The 13,182-nt window shown below is 46.8% G+C and overlaps 1 protein-coding gene and 1 long non-coding RNA gene across 12 annotated transcripts in view; one reads left to right on the top strand and one right to left on the bottom strand.

Annotated features, from left to right (window-relative positions):
* The window catches only part of SYN3 (synapsin III), a 483,026-nt gene that overhangs the window by 91,868 nt on the left and 377,976 nt on the right, over window positions 1–13,182 (bottom strand). The gene's annotated exons all lie outside the window — the stretch shown is intronic.
* LOC102167235 (uncharacterized) lies at window positions 9,149–12,917 on the top strand. The gene is made up of 3 exons (XR_298408.4): window positions 9,149–9,334; window positions 10,219–10,382; window positions 12,744–12,917. It is a non-coding gene; the product is annotated as an uncharacterized LOC102167235 (long non-coding RNA).

Raw genomic sequence — 13,182 nt, 5'->3', positions numbered from 1 at the left:
ATGGGCAGTGGCAAACTTGGGGGACCCTTACACCAGAGGAAAGAATTTGGGATGTGTTTTGTGGGCACTGGGCAGCCATTGAAGGGTTGGGTGCAGAGGGTAGACACAGACAAATCAGGTTCAGAAAGACTCTTCTGGATGCTGTTGACAACACCTCCTGTTTTTGGAGCACTTACAGTGTACCAGGAATGCAGCTAAGCCCTTTGTATACATCGCCTCATTTAAATCTCTTGACTTCTATGAGGTAAATCCTATTTCAGTCTCATTTTACATACAAGGAAGTGAAGGCTGTGAAAGTTGAAGTTTCTTGCCTAGGATCACTCAGCAGGAAAACAGAGGAGCTAGGATTCAGCCAGAGTCCACTGCCCTGCTGCCACACAGTGCTGCTTCTGAATAATCACACTGTCCATCATCTAGGGCTTAAATGTGCCCAGAACTGTGTCCACTGGTTGATTTGGTTGGAGAAGGTGAGTGGAGGCCAGCAGACTCCTTAGGACAAGACTGGCTACTATAATAACCAAGCAGCTCAGGGCATGAGCCATGGAGCCAGAAGCCCCCAGAGTTCACATCTAGTTTTGGCACCTAGAGTTGGCGGCTTTGGGCAACTCACTGGCCACTCTGGGACTTGGTTTTCCCATTGACATTATAATAGATGTCCGTCACTAAATGGTCCCTGCCAGTAAAGTGGCTTAAATCAAGTTAGGGGATGTCCAAGGCCTGGCGCCTCTTAGGACAGCCATCCATACCAGGTCCCATTCCCTCCGCATCTGTGATCTCAGGGGCAAAGGGGAGTGTCAAGGGCTGGTGGACAGGACTCAGTCATTCCTGGGACATAGAACTGGGAGAGAAGAAGGCAAAGAAGATGATGTCATCTTGCAGCAGGGAACATGGGGAAGTTTGGCAGAAATGGGGCAGCCCAGAAATGAGGATTGTATCAGGCACTAAAAAAGATTCATTCAAAAGAGAGAACAGAAACATCCTGACAGCTGCTTGATAAACCTTAACCTTGGTATGTAATAACTGACAGAATCTCCTTGGAGTTGAAGCACCATATACCAAGAAAGTCCTGTTTGGAGGAAGCAGAATGGACAAGAGGACTTCTGACAATCCTTTCCAATCCTTTAATGTTGTGACAAATCTATAAAATACCACCTAGGTGACCGAAACCTGTCAAGACCTCTGACCACAGCTTACAGGGCTCTGTGATCTGGCCCCAGCCTTTCCTTCCAAAATCCACCTTACCCAGGCTTCCCCATCAGCTTCTTGCTAACAGACTCACTGATTTTCTTTGTGACCTGATACTAGCTTTGTTCCTTCCCGCCACAGTGCCTTTGGACATACTGTTCTCATTGCCTAGAATGCTCTCCCTGCTCCTCCTATGCATGCACCCAATCACAGCTCCAGTGTCACTTCCCCAAGCAGCTGACACTCAACCCCCACCTCCACCCTTGGTCAGGTGATGGCCAGCCCACCCCTTTCTCAGTATTTCTGTCACTTTTTATTTTATTTTATTAAATTTTTTTATTAATGTATAGTTGATCTACAATGTTTTTTCAAAGTGACCCGATCTCACCCAGTTCCCTGTGCTGTACAGTAGGAGCCCACTGCCCATCCACTCCAAATGTTACAGTTTGCATCTACCAACTTCAGCTTTGCCTGCTGCTTGCTGGACACTGTCTGACTCCCTCACTGGTCTGTAAGCTCTGAGAGAAGTTGCAGGTCTTTGTATGCTGGTGCTCATCACCAAACCGTCAGTCCTCTCCTGAATTACAGACCTGCCTCCTGAACCCAGCCTCCAGATGGTCCCACAGGTACCTCCAAGCAACCTCATGAACCTCCCATCAAAAATGTCTCTCCCCTTCCTGTATCCGACCTTAGTCAACGGTCCCACCACCCGCCCAGGTGCCCGAGAAAGAGGTTCCGTGTGCCTCCTCCCTTTGCGTTTCTGCCCGGGATCCAGGTCTGTCATGTGAGGGACTCAGGAAATGTTTGCCGAATGAGGCCTGTGGCCTCACTGTGCAGCTTAATGCCCTCTGCCCTTAGAACCCCACCTCTGGACTCTCAGCATCACTTCCTCCTACTTTTAGTGTGTCTTGGAAAAGTACTGGTAGCATATTTAGAAAAATTAAACTAAACCTGCCCTACCAAAATACAAACATTCCTTTCCCTTACATTTCCTGTTTCCCTGAGAAACAGAATAGTCAAAAATAAACAAACCGATAGGATGGCAAAATTTGTCTGCAAATACACTTTTCTTGTACTCACCCCTGTGATGTTGATGGCATCGAACAGGCTTGGGCTGCCAGCTTCTCCTCCCGTGAGGAGTCTCTTGGGTGCTGCTCACAATCAGACACCACCCAGCAAAACTGTGACTCTGGGAAGGTTCTGAATGATCCAGGGTTCTAAAGATCACCCTAAATCTCACGGATATACGCAGCCATGTGATTCTAATCCCCTAGATTTTCCATCATAATTTACTTTTATTCACAATCTTGTTCCAGCTCCATCTCTAGGTGGGGAATAGCCCCCTTTACAATCAGATGATCCTTAATATGGGAAATCACTGTTCTTAGTTACTCCAGAAAATAGCTAAATAATAATTGTGCTCCTTCAGTACCTGCATTTCTTCACTTCAGTTTATGTGCACAGTGTCATGTCTTCGTATCCAAGATAAATGGAATGCTTGGGTTAAAGGGACTCTTGTTGGTGTTGCATAGAACCTGCTTACTTGGGGCCGTAAGCAAAGGGACTTAGCATTTCCTCTGGTTCAGAGAAGTGGTATTCATGGACTGCCTTGGAATGAGGAGGAAGAGTGAACTTAAGCTCTGAAGCCAGACAGATGAGTTTAAATACGATTGTGTCACTTCCTATCGGCGCACCCTTGAGCAACTCAGTTCTCAATTCTTTTTCTGTAAATGAGAATAGGCACAGTCGCTGTTAAGGTTATTGTAGAAGATATTGTAGAAGAAGTTTGTATGTAAAATACATGCTACATAGAGCTGGATCCTGGTCAGAAAATCTCTGGGGATGATTTGAACTAAAATTCACTTGGAATCAACTCCAAAAGCTGCAAATTACCACCTGATGCAGTTACAGACATTTTTTTTTCTTTTGAAAAGTTTTCCTTTTCGTACCATGGGTTACAAAAATCTGCTTTGAAATTATTAAAAAAATTATCATCAAATTGATATAATGGATTGATCTGATAGTCCTTATCTACAGAATGACTCTATGTACTTATTTTTCTGTGCAGAAATATACCCAGCATACCCTGAAGACTGCATGCTGCCTGTTTTTTTCCACCCTGTAAACCGCGCATAACCTTTTATTTAATATTGTGAGATCTGAGCTACTACAGCTGCAGTGATACAGCCTGGCTCTCTCTCTTTTTTTTTTTTTGGCTGTGCCCATGGCATGGAGAAGTTCCCAGGCCAGGGATCGAACCCACACCACAGCAGTAACCAGAGCCACAGCAGTGACAATGACAGATCCTTAACCTGTTGAGCTGCCAGGGAACTCCAACAGTGCCTGACTTTTTAAAAAAAATAACAGCTCATTTGAGATAAAATTCATACACCATAAAAGCCATCCTTTTTAAAGTGTACAATTCAGTGATTGTAGTATATTCACAGAGTTGTGCAACCACTATCACTAATTTCTGAACATTTTAATCACACAGAAAGCAACTCCATACCCATTACCAGTCACTCTCATTTGTCCCTCCTTCTGGCGCTTGGCAACCAATGGTTTACATTCTGTCTCTATTGATTGGTATATTCTGGAAATTTCTTCTGAATGGAATTATACAGGCCTTTTGTAACTGGCTTCTTTCATTCAGCCTATGTTTTCAAGGTGTGTATGTTAGTGAGTTAACATGTTAACACACTCCATGTTAGTGTGTATCAGTACCTCATCCGTTTTTATCGCCTAGTAATATTCCATTGTAAGAATGGTGCCTGGCTTTTAAATTCACCTTGGAATGAGCTAGATGACTGCCAAGATGAAGGCAAATAAATGTCTTAGCAAGTTTCAAAGAACAAGGGTAAGACTTTGGCAATGCCATGGTCTGAAATAATTATAATGCCCAACTGGGGCATCTTACCAATTTATAATGCTTGGGAAGGAGGAGGATTTTTTTTTACTGGCAAATCAACACTGGCTTGCAGGTACTTGCATCCTGTGTGTCAAACCTTGTCTGCCTCATTCCTGCTGTTTCTTCACCCTTACAAGCAGAGGGCCTAAGCCAGATTGTTAGCCCAATTATTGGAGCCAGCAGGAGCTCTGCTTCTGGCACATTTTTTCCTGAATTCATTGTCCTAGGAACAAGTTGATAAAGACAAGGGCTAAGAGGGAAAAAAATGTTTAGGGGCCAAATAAGGAAGTACCGAGAAATACTGGGATTGGGGACCCATGAACAGAGTTAAGAGAGAAAATTATCTCTGGTGCTTCCTCCCCCTTATAAGGGCAACCCTTCCTTTCTGAAAATTCCTTTAATTTCCCAAACCTCAGGGCTAACTTTGAGGCCATTCAGAGAGGAAGCTTTGAGGTGTGGATTATTATAATCCCAAAGCTAAAATGGCCCATATACACTGATTTTCATGCTTGTTCGTTTGAGCACCAGGAGGGCAAGGCCAGTCTTTACTTTGGTCAATGCTTGCCCAGTACATGGCAGGTGTTCAGTATCTGCTGACTGAATTTATCAAATAATGGAGAAACGGAGAGTATCGAGGGCTGTATAAAACTTGGAGGCTGTTATTGTTCCCACCACCCTCATTGTTATGGTGCTCTTAGAGGTGCCCTCTCCCCTGTATTGCTATTCCAGGTGACTGGTGTTCTCTTGGCATCTGCGTTCTCATTTGGGCCCCCCCACCTCGTGAAGCACTGCCCTTTCCTCAGTCCCTCCTTCTCCTTTCCTTCCATCTATGGAAGAGGCTGCAGGGAAGAGAGAGCACTTAAAAGTACAGTTAGCCTGGGCTGAGCACCAGGCTCTACCACTGCTAAGCTGTGTGTCCTTGAGCAAGTTACTTCACTTCTCTGTGCCTCCATTTCTGCATTTATAAACAAGGCTAAAAGTACATACACATTGTATAAATAAGACTGAAAGTACAAGCAACATTGGTTGTCTCAGGGTTTAAATGAAAACATACATGAAGCACTTAGCTGGGCACACAGGGAGTGCTAGGATCATGCTGGTTAATGGTATTGGTCTGTTAACCCAACACTGTTCTTGCAGCTGCTGCTCTGTCTCTCTCCCTCACTGCTCTTGGCTTTCTAAGAGGATACCTGCCAAGAGGAAACTGGGCTTCCATGTTAGAGGCTGGCAGGGGTTTAATGGGTTACCTATGTGGCCATAAATCTACAGTGAATGGATATGTGTTGGCAACAGGGAAGGACACCTTGAAGTGAGGACTCTGGGTCCCCAAAGAAAGCTGGTTGAGGGTAATTCCAGCTCTTTCCTGGGTTGATGTCAGGCAGCGCTGCTTGGACACAGGGGAAGGATATGATGACGCCTCAAGTTTATCCCAGCCACCAACACCCCCATTCTTCTTCATCACCCTATGTCAGGTCTCTTGCCTGACCTGTCAGAGGGGTGAGCCCTGACCCACCCAAGGGGGTCAGATGTGGGAAAGGACCCCCCAGATCAAACAGCACAGCAGACCCCCCTCACTGCCTACAGAGGAAAGCTGAGGCTGGAGAGGCCTGTCTCCAGTCTCCAGCTACCATCCTTTATAAATAAAGAGACCGAGGTATGGAGACAAGGTACTTGCCCAAGGCTACGGAATGAAGGCTCAGCTGTGAAATCAAGTCTTCGACTCCAGAGTGAGGGTGCTTTTCTGAATCAGAATTATTTCTGTCCCAGCCCCGGTCTTTTCCAATAAAAAAAATTCTTTTATGGAATACAATGCCGTGCCTGCCCTAGAGAAGCAGCTCTTGACTCCAGGGAGCCTTTTATTCTGCAAGTTCTAGATAAATGTTGAAAAAAAATTGTTCAATGAGGAAGAAAGGCTGGAAGCTTAAAAAATACACCCACCCTTTATCAGGCGTTGACTCTTGACGCTTTGCCAAGTGCTGATGAGCGTTTCCCCTGGAGCCTCTCAACAGCCCTATGAGATGGATGGATGGGGAAGTGGGGTCCACACACACACAGAGTCACAGTGAGAATAATCGGCGGGGCCTCGGTTCCATCCCAGCTCTGCTTCCTTCTAGAGGAAGTGAGAACCAGCCATGGTGCTCCATTTGGACACGTGCTATGGGGGAGAGGGTGCTCTAATAAAAGAAGAATGCTGGTCTCAAAGGCTGGCCATTGCAGTTTTAATCCAGCTAACGTCACCCCAGTGTTCAGAGAAAGTGTCAGACAGTCTTTTTCCCACCAGCCAGCAGGGAGTGGAGATGTGGGGAGAGAAGAGCCAATCTGGGCTCATTCTTGCCCTTTCTTCCATGCTGAACAGCTCAGCCAGAAAGGCACCCTTGGCACCTGGTGGGGGAGAAGGGATAGTGCCCAGACCAGCTTGGGACAGCATCTCAACGACAAAGTGGGGGGAGCCAATGGGGCCTGGCATCCCCTTAAGTCGTGAGAGAAGGTAAAGGAGTAGAGGCAGCAGGAAGCAAAGCAATGAGATGCACCTTTCACCTGAGCCATGACTGGCCTGCAAGACAAGACTTTCCTGGAGTTCTGGGCGGCAAGAGTTCTGAGCAGCCCAGGAAGAGGGAAGCACTCTGTACCCAGCTGGGAGGTGGAGGGGGAGCAACATGGCCGGGCGTCTGTGGAAGGGACTCTGGGAAGGGTGCAGGCTCCCCAGGCTGCTCTCCTGCTTGGGGAAGGCAGAGGGTGAGGGGCGAGTGGGGCCCTGGGGCAGCACTTCAGCAAGCTGGCTCCTAGCTGTCCACTGCAGGGACTGCAGACCAGGATAAGCAGGGAAATTTCCACCATCTCCCACGAAGGGGAATATTACCAGGACCCGAATAGACACTGGGGTCTTGTACCTGAGGGCGAGACATGTCTCTGGATATAAGGAAGCAGTTATGCTGAGAGATGACAGAGGCCAACACTTATGTATTATCTACCAGTGGTGGGCTTCACAGCAGCTGCATAGACACATCTCATTTAATTCTCATGAGAGTCCTGTTACAGTGCTACCATTATGCCTAATTCACAAACAAGAAAACCAAGGTTGAATAAATATCCTGCCCAAGTTGGCTGAGACCAGGATACATGCTTTGGAAGCAAATTACCTTTCCCACCAGCCCCAGGGACACAGAGAGGACCCAGGCCACCCTCAAGGGACATACAGGCGATTGAGGACATCAGATCTATAAACTAATGATTTCAACTCAACAATGTAAACATTCAAGGGAATTAAGAAGAAAATGCTTATGGAAACAAAAAAGAGTCAAGGTCATCTGTGGGGGAGGGGGTTGCTGGAAGAGGTGTCATGAACAAAGTGACATTTGCATTGGGCTTTGCAGGACAAGCAGCTATTTGCCAAACAGAAGAAAGGGCCTTCCATGTAGACGTGTCCACCAGGGAAAAGGCATAAAGGAGTGAAAGTTCATGGAGGGCCAAGCACGGGGGAGAAGTTCAGTCCAGGGTGACCCTGGGGAGGAGGGCTGTCAGGGACCTCGGATTTGGACTCTTCAATGCTCCCTCCAGAATAAGGGTATACACCCAGTCATTGTACTCTGTGTGTGTGCATTAGAAACTTTGGTTTGTTAAATGAACAAATTAAAACTGTACCACAAATTTGATCATCCTCTTTTGGAATTTTAAAAAACAAACCTAGAGTCTCAAAAAAACCTGAAGCACTATCCTCCTCTTTCAAAAATACATACGGAGGTATTTTCAGATTAAAAAAAAACATACTGTCTTCGATTTGCCTTAAAATAATCCAATGTGGGGTGTGGAGGGGACAAGACTGGGTGTGTCTTGAAACTGGGTGATAGATACACGGAGATTCGTCATCTTTCTCTACTTTCAAATGGGTTTGAACGTTGTTATAATAAAAGATTTTTTTTAGAGAGCCCCCACCACCACCCTGAGTGGTCCTGGGGAGCTCCAGGATGTTTTTTTCTGGGGAGAGGGAAGGATGAATGATGGGCAGGAGTGGACATGGGGCTGAAAAGTGGATTGGAGCCAAACTGTAAAAACCCTTGTAAATTCTTCTGCGAGGTTTGGACTTAATCCTGCAAATGATGGGAAGCCCAGGAAAGAATTTTTAGTAGGGGAATGACACCATTAGATGTGCAGTTGGGAAACAACCCTTGTGGCTGGTGTCTGGAAGACAGGGGGGTATGTGTGTGTGTTTAGGGAGGAGGGGCTGGGGTCAAGCAGAGGGCCCAGATGAGGCCTATGAGTGGTGGGCCTGCCTTCCCCACTACACCGTCCCTAGGCTGTGCCACCAGGGAGGACCCGACCTGAGGCAGGGACCAGGGAACAGAAAGGAAGGATGAATCTGAGCGAGACCTCTTTTATTTCTGTCTTTGCAGCACCACACTCTCTTGTGGTCCCTCTTCGCAACAAGTAATTACTTAGTGCAATATGTCAATAAAGATGACCTACCGACTGTGTCTCTGGCTAGACTAGGTATAGCCAGACCAAGGCTGTCTCCCTCCCTCCTTAACCCCCGCACTGGCCTGATGCCTGGCAACAGTCAGCTGTTGAGTGAATGGAAGTATAGCAGGGGCCTGTCCCTGATCACTAAGTCTTTGCTGCATGAATGAATAAATCCAGCACAGCATCTGACACGTCGTAGCCCCTCAGTAAATGTCTGCAGTGGGACCCAACTAACGTGAACCTGCAGGACACCGATTCTCAAGGCGGGTGAGGAAGGTTCAGATTCCCCTTTAGGAAAAAAGCATTTTCCTCTCAGCACAAGAGCGTCCAAACAGGCAGTGGTTCCTAAGCCGAAAGGGGATGGGAAAAAAACAAACCGGGCGCAAGGTTTGTCCATTAATATGTCGGCCCTTGAAACTGATGTCTTCATTTCCAGCTTGGCTCCTTGATGAGGTGCTTCCTCCATTTCAGATGGATGGTGTTTTTTCCTCTTCTGAAAAAAGCTTCTAGAGGCTTTTAAATTAGGCAAATGAGCAAGGGCAATGTTCATTTCTTTCCCTTTCATTTTGAAAACGTGTGGCGTGCCAAAAGGCAGTTGGACGGAATGTTCAGAGGCCACATAATAGAACAACAGAGGCTGCCAAGCTCCGAAATCACAAACCAGACAAGACAATCTCAGCTCTCGGGACGTAGAGACCCCTGGTCAGCACCATGAGTCCCCAGCAAGTGACAAGATGGACCACCGCCCACAGTTCCAGCAGGAAAGGATGCCTCTACCTTGAGGTACTAGGAATTCGCATTGGCCCATAGCTCCTTGAGCTCATCTCACTGCAAGCTGCCTAGTGATGGAGAAAAGTGTGCCCTTTCTGAAAAATTTCAGGGGGTGGTCCAGTGCCAATACCTCCTTTCTGAAGTTCAGCTACTCCTTGGTAAAATGGGTCTTGGGGAAGGACTGCAAAGAAGAGAGAAGGTCTTAAATTTAGATGTTTACCTACCAGCTCCCCTCTGCTGATCCTCTTTCTAGAATCTGTGAGGTCTAGCGCCATGACGGTCAGAGTATGGTTCTAGGATCAGCAGCATCACTGTTAGCTGGGCTCTCATTAGAAGTGCTAAATCTCAAGGCCCATCCCAGACCTGCTCAGATTCTGCATTTTAACAAGATGCTTAGGGATTTGCATGTCTGTTACAATGGTCTCCTTAACCATATCATCTTGGCTGAGTCACTTCACCTCTCAAATTTAATTTATTCATTTATAAAGTAAAAGGTATTACTTTAAATGGCTTCTAGGTCTGAAGTCCTATAAAATTCATAAGCCTGCTAATAAATACCAGCCTTTGACCCCCAAATGCACAAATGAGTTCCATCCCTGTCCTAAAATACCAGGTCTTGAATTGGTCGGATAATCATCGAGGAGGGGAGGTCACTGGGTTAGGCTGTGTTAGGATGATGTAGAGGTATAAATATAACCATGCCTTCTGGAGTTCCTAACAGAGCTCCATTGGAAAATATCGTGTCACATTATTAACCCTTTAATCCCAAATTCTGTTTTGGAAAAAATATGCTCCAGCAGCATTTGACACAATCCCAGTTCAACGTAGATCAATGGCATTTATGGTCCTAATTAATGGTTCCCTAAATCCACATCCTTTACAATGTGATTTTACAGGTCCTTACAAGAAGAGATGAAGTCCATTTTCCCCCTCCTCAAATCTGGGATGGCCTTGTAACTTTCTTTGGCCAAGACAGTGCAGCAGAAGTGATGATAGGGGTTCTAAGCCTAGTGCCTGTGGGCACAGCAGGACAGCAGCATAGAACCCTCCTGAGGGCCAGGTAAGGCTGGGTTCTCATTACCTTTGTAGTTTTCTGCCTCTTAGGTCAGGTCAGGAATGAACAGAAACTCATTCACACTAAGGTGAAAATGACTTTCTCCAATTTTAACCTTGTTAGGCATTTTAAAAGGGGATTGATGACAGAGCTCTAACAGGAAAAAAAAAAAAAAAATCTCAGCCCCAGGGTAGGCAAAGCAGCCTGAGTTTTGTGGTTGCTGTTTGTACATAGCTGTGTGGGTACTGATCTGTACAAGGGTGCCTGGCTGAGGGGGTGAAAATGGGGCCTCGGTCCAGTTGATGCTTCATTTGCTGAACCATGCATTTGGGGTGGGGACAGCTTTCAGCTTGTAGGGAGTGCTGCCTTTTCCAAATCACCTCTTTTATTTCAGATCCCTCTTTCCTAATTCATTCAAGTCTCTGAATATGTTAATCTTGACTCCAGAGAGAAGGACAAAAGGACTATGGGAATGGCCGAGAGGGGCTTGCTTGCAGCATCTCTTGGGGACCAACTGTGTTGAGCACTGCCTGCAGCCCTTTTACTTTCATTTCCTCATTTATTCTGCTCAGTGAGTCTTGAAGTTGGGCATTATTGTTGCCATTTTGTAGATGGGGAAAACTGAGGCTCAGAGAGATGAAGAACCACAACCCCAAATTTACTCAGCTCAGAAGCAGGGGAACACGCATCCTGACTCAGTTCTGTGTGGCCATCTGATGGCCAAGTGAGACTTGCCAGGGTTGAGAGTGATGACAGATAAGAGTGAGTCCTGCACTCAGATTCATCTTCACCTGCCTGACCTTGACATTTCACTGCCTCCCCTACAGAAAGGATGGAGTGAGCTCTGTAAGGACAGGCTTGGGGGTGAGTTCTAATCCTTCAGTGAAGTCCTTGTTTACTTAGAGTCTCACAGCTGGGCTGGATTAGTCCAGCTTTGTAAATAGCTTGCAAAAACTAGCGGGTTGGAAAAGTCCTATTTGTCCTGGACTATGCACAGAGGTCCCGCCCATACTCATCAGGGTCCTCTGCCCTGTATCCTGTGCCTGACCTCTCTATTTTGTCGCCCATCTCTACCTCCTCTGAGCTTCAATTGAAAAAAAAAATCTCTTAGCATTTTTTCCCACCCCCAGCCCCACCTTCGTCAAACCTTGAAAGACCAAATTGGAAGGAGAAGCAGAGAAGAGGAAATTCCTTTTAGGCTGAGTTGCCTGGATTTCCTTTTGCTTTCCACCTCATTTCCGTGAGGGCTACCTTTATTGACTTGAGGTCTGGGTCTGGAGGAAACTAGGGGCTGTATTTGGGGCCATTATTAGTTAAGTTCAAACTCCTTCATTCCCTCGGGGCAGGTGAGAGGGAGCCTGGCTGCGGCAGGGGGGAAGGACGGCCCTCAGAGGAAAGCAGCTGGAATGCGTTTTCTCACAGTCACACTTTAGTTAATATCCCAGAAAGTCAGAGCTGGGAGGAACTTACAGATCAGTATGTCCAAAAGGCTCTGACCCTGGGCTCCCTTGCCAGGCTACACGGGAGGTGGACCTCAAGATACTGGATGCAAAAATGTTCCCCTGTGTCTGCGAAGAATTGCATTTTTTTAGGGGAGATTCTATGGACTTCTGTTTCTACAAGGGAGCTTAGACAATTCCTTCTGAAAGTTCAGAACACTGGATACTTCTTGTTTATCTTGTTTTTTTGTTTGTTTGTTTTGTTTTTGTTTTTTGTAGAAGGGGAAATGGAGGCCCAGAGAGGGGAGGTGTCATGCTTAAGGTCACTGATGTGATGGAGCTTGGGTTAGAGCCCAGCAGAAGTAGGGGTCAGGGAGACTTGTTCCCCCTGAACCTATTTTCCCAAAACGGGGCCTTTTCAACAGTGTTTACCACCAAAGGTTGACCAGATAACTGTTACAAGTAAGATTAAAGGCTAGCAGAAGCATGAAGGCAAGATTGTGAATCACGGGAGAAGTATGGTTGACGGTTTTAAATATGCAACCAATCAATGGCTGCACCTCATCACCCCAGCCTGCCCAGCCAAGCCCGACTGGCAGACCTGGATATGCCCCTGGATCCCTCGAATCCAGGAGGCTACTCCCCAATCCATGCTCTCTCCTCCTAGTCATCCATTCAGCAAATATTTATTGATCTTTCAACTGTGTACAGATGCCAGGATATAGCAGGGAGCAAAGTTCCTGCCTTTGTGGCACTTACTCCAATTTAACTGGTGACATCTTTATATTAATGGGAGAGGACTTGGGTCCAGGGTGGAGTGGCATAGCTTTGCTGGAAAAAGGCTCCTCCTTGAGCTTTGAGGTGCCCCCTCCCTCCCCAAGAGAGGGTTCTGACGGGAAGAGATGACACTAATACTCATTTGTTTCAGATTCGACATCCTCCATCTCAACAGGGTCCCCGAGGTTTTCCTGACTCCAAGGACACTGCAGATTCCCAGCTCATAACAAATGATGTTCATGCACATGCCAGCCCTTTCTTTCTATGAGGCAATCCTCAGAGGCCTTTGCCAAGATAAACTGTTTGGCCTTCTGCCTTGAAAGTCGATCCTCTTCTGCGTCTGATTATTGCTTTTCTGAAACACAGGGACAATGACATCATTGCTCCCTCCCTGGTTTGGGGATTTGATGGTCAGCATGAAGTCAGGGTTTGGAATGGTGCCTGCTCTTTGCCAATGTCCACGGGCGGGGGTGGCCTGGAGTAAAGCAAGCTCGTGAGGGGGAGGTGGGTGCCGTGAGGTCCCCAGGGGCTGGGGGTTGGGGGCAGATTCGCTTTTCATTCTGTTGCCAGCATCCGGGTCTGCCTTGTTG

The sequence above is a fragment of the Sus scrofa genome, chromosome 5, assembly GCF_054392235.1.
Source record: "Sus scrofa isolate SSC_HxYL_T2T_F1_AM1 chromosome 5, Sscrofa_HxYL_maternal_Yorkshire_Landrace_v2.0, whole genome shotgun sequence".
Taxonomy (NCBI): Eukaryota; Metazoa; Chordata; class Mammalia; order Artiodactyla; family Suidae; genus Sus; species Sus scrofa.
The sequence above is the reverse complement of the archived record's forward strand: the minus strand, read 5'-3'. Positions and strand labels throughout refer to the sequence as shown.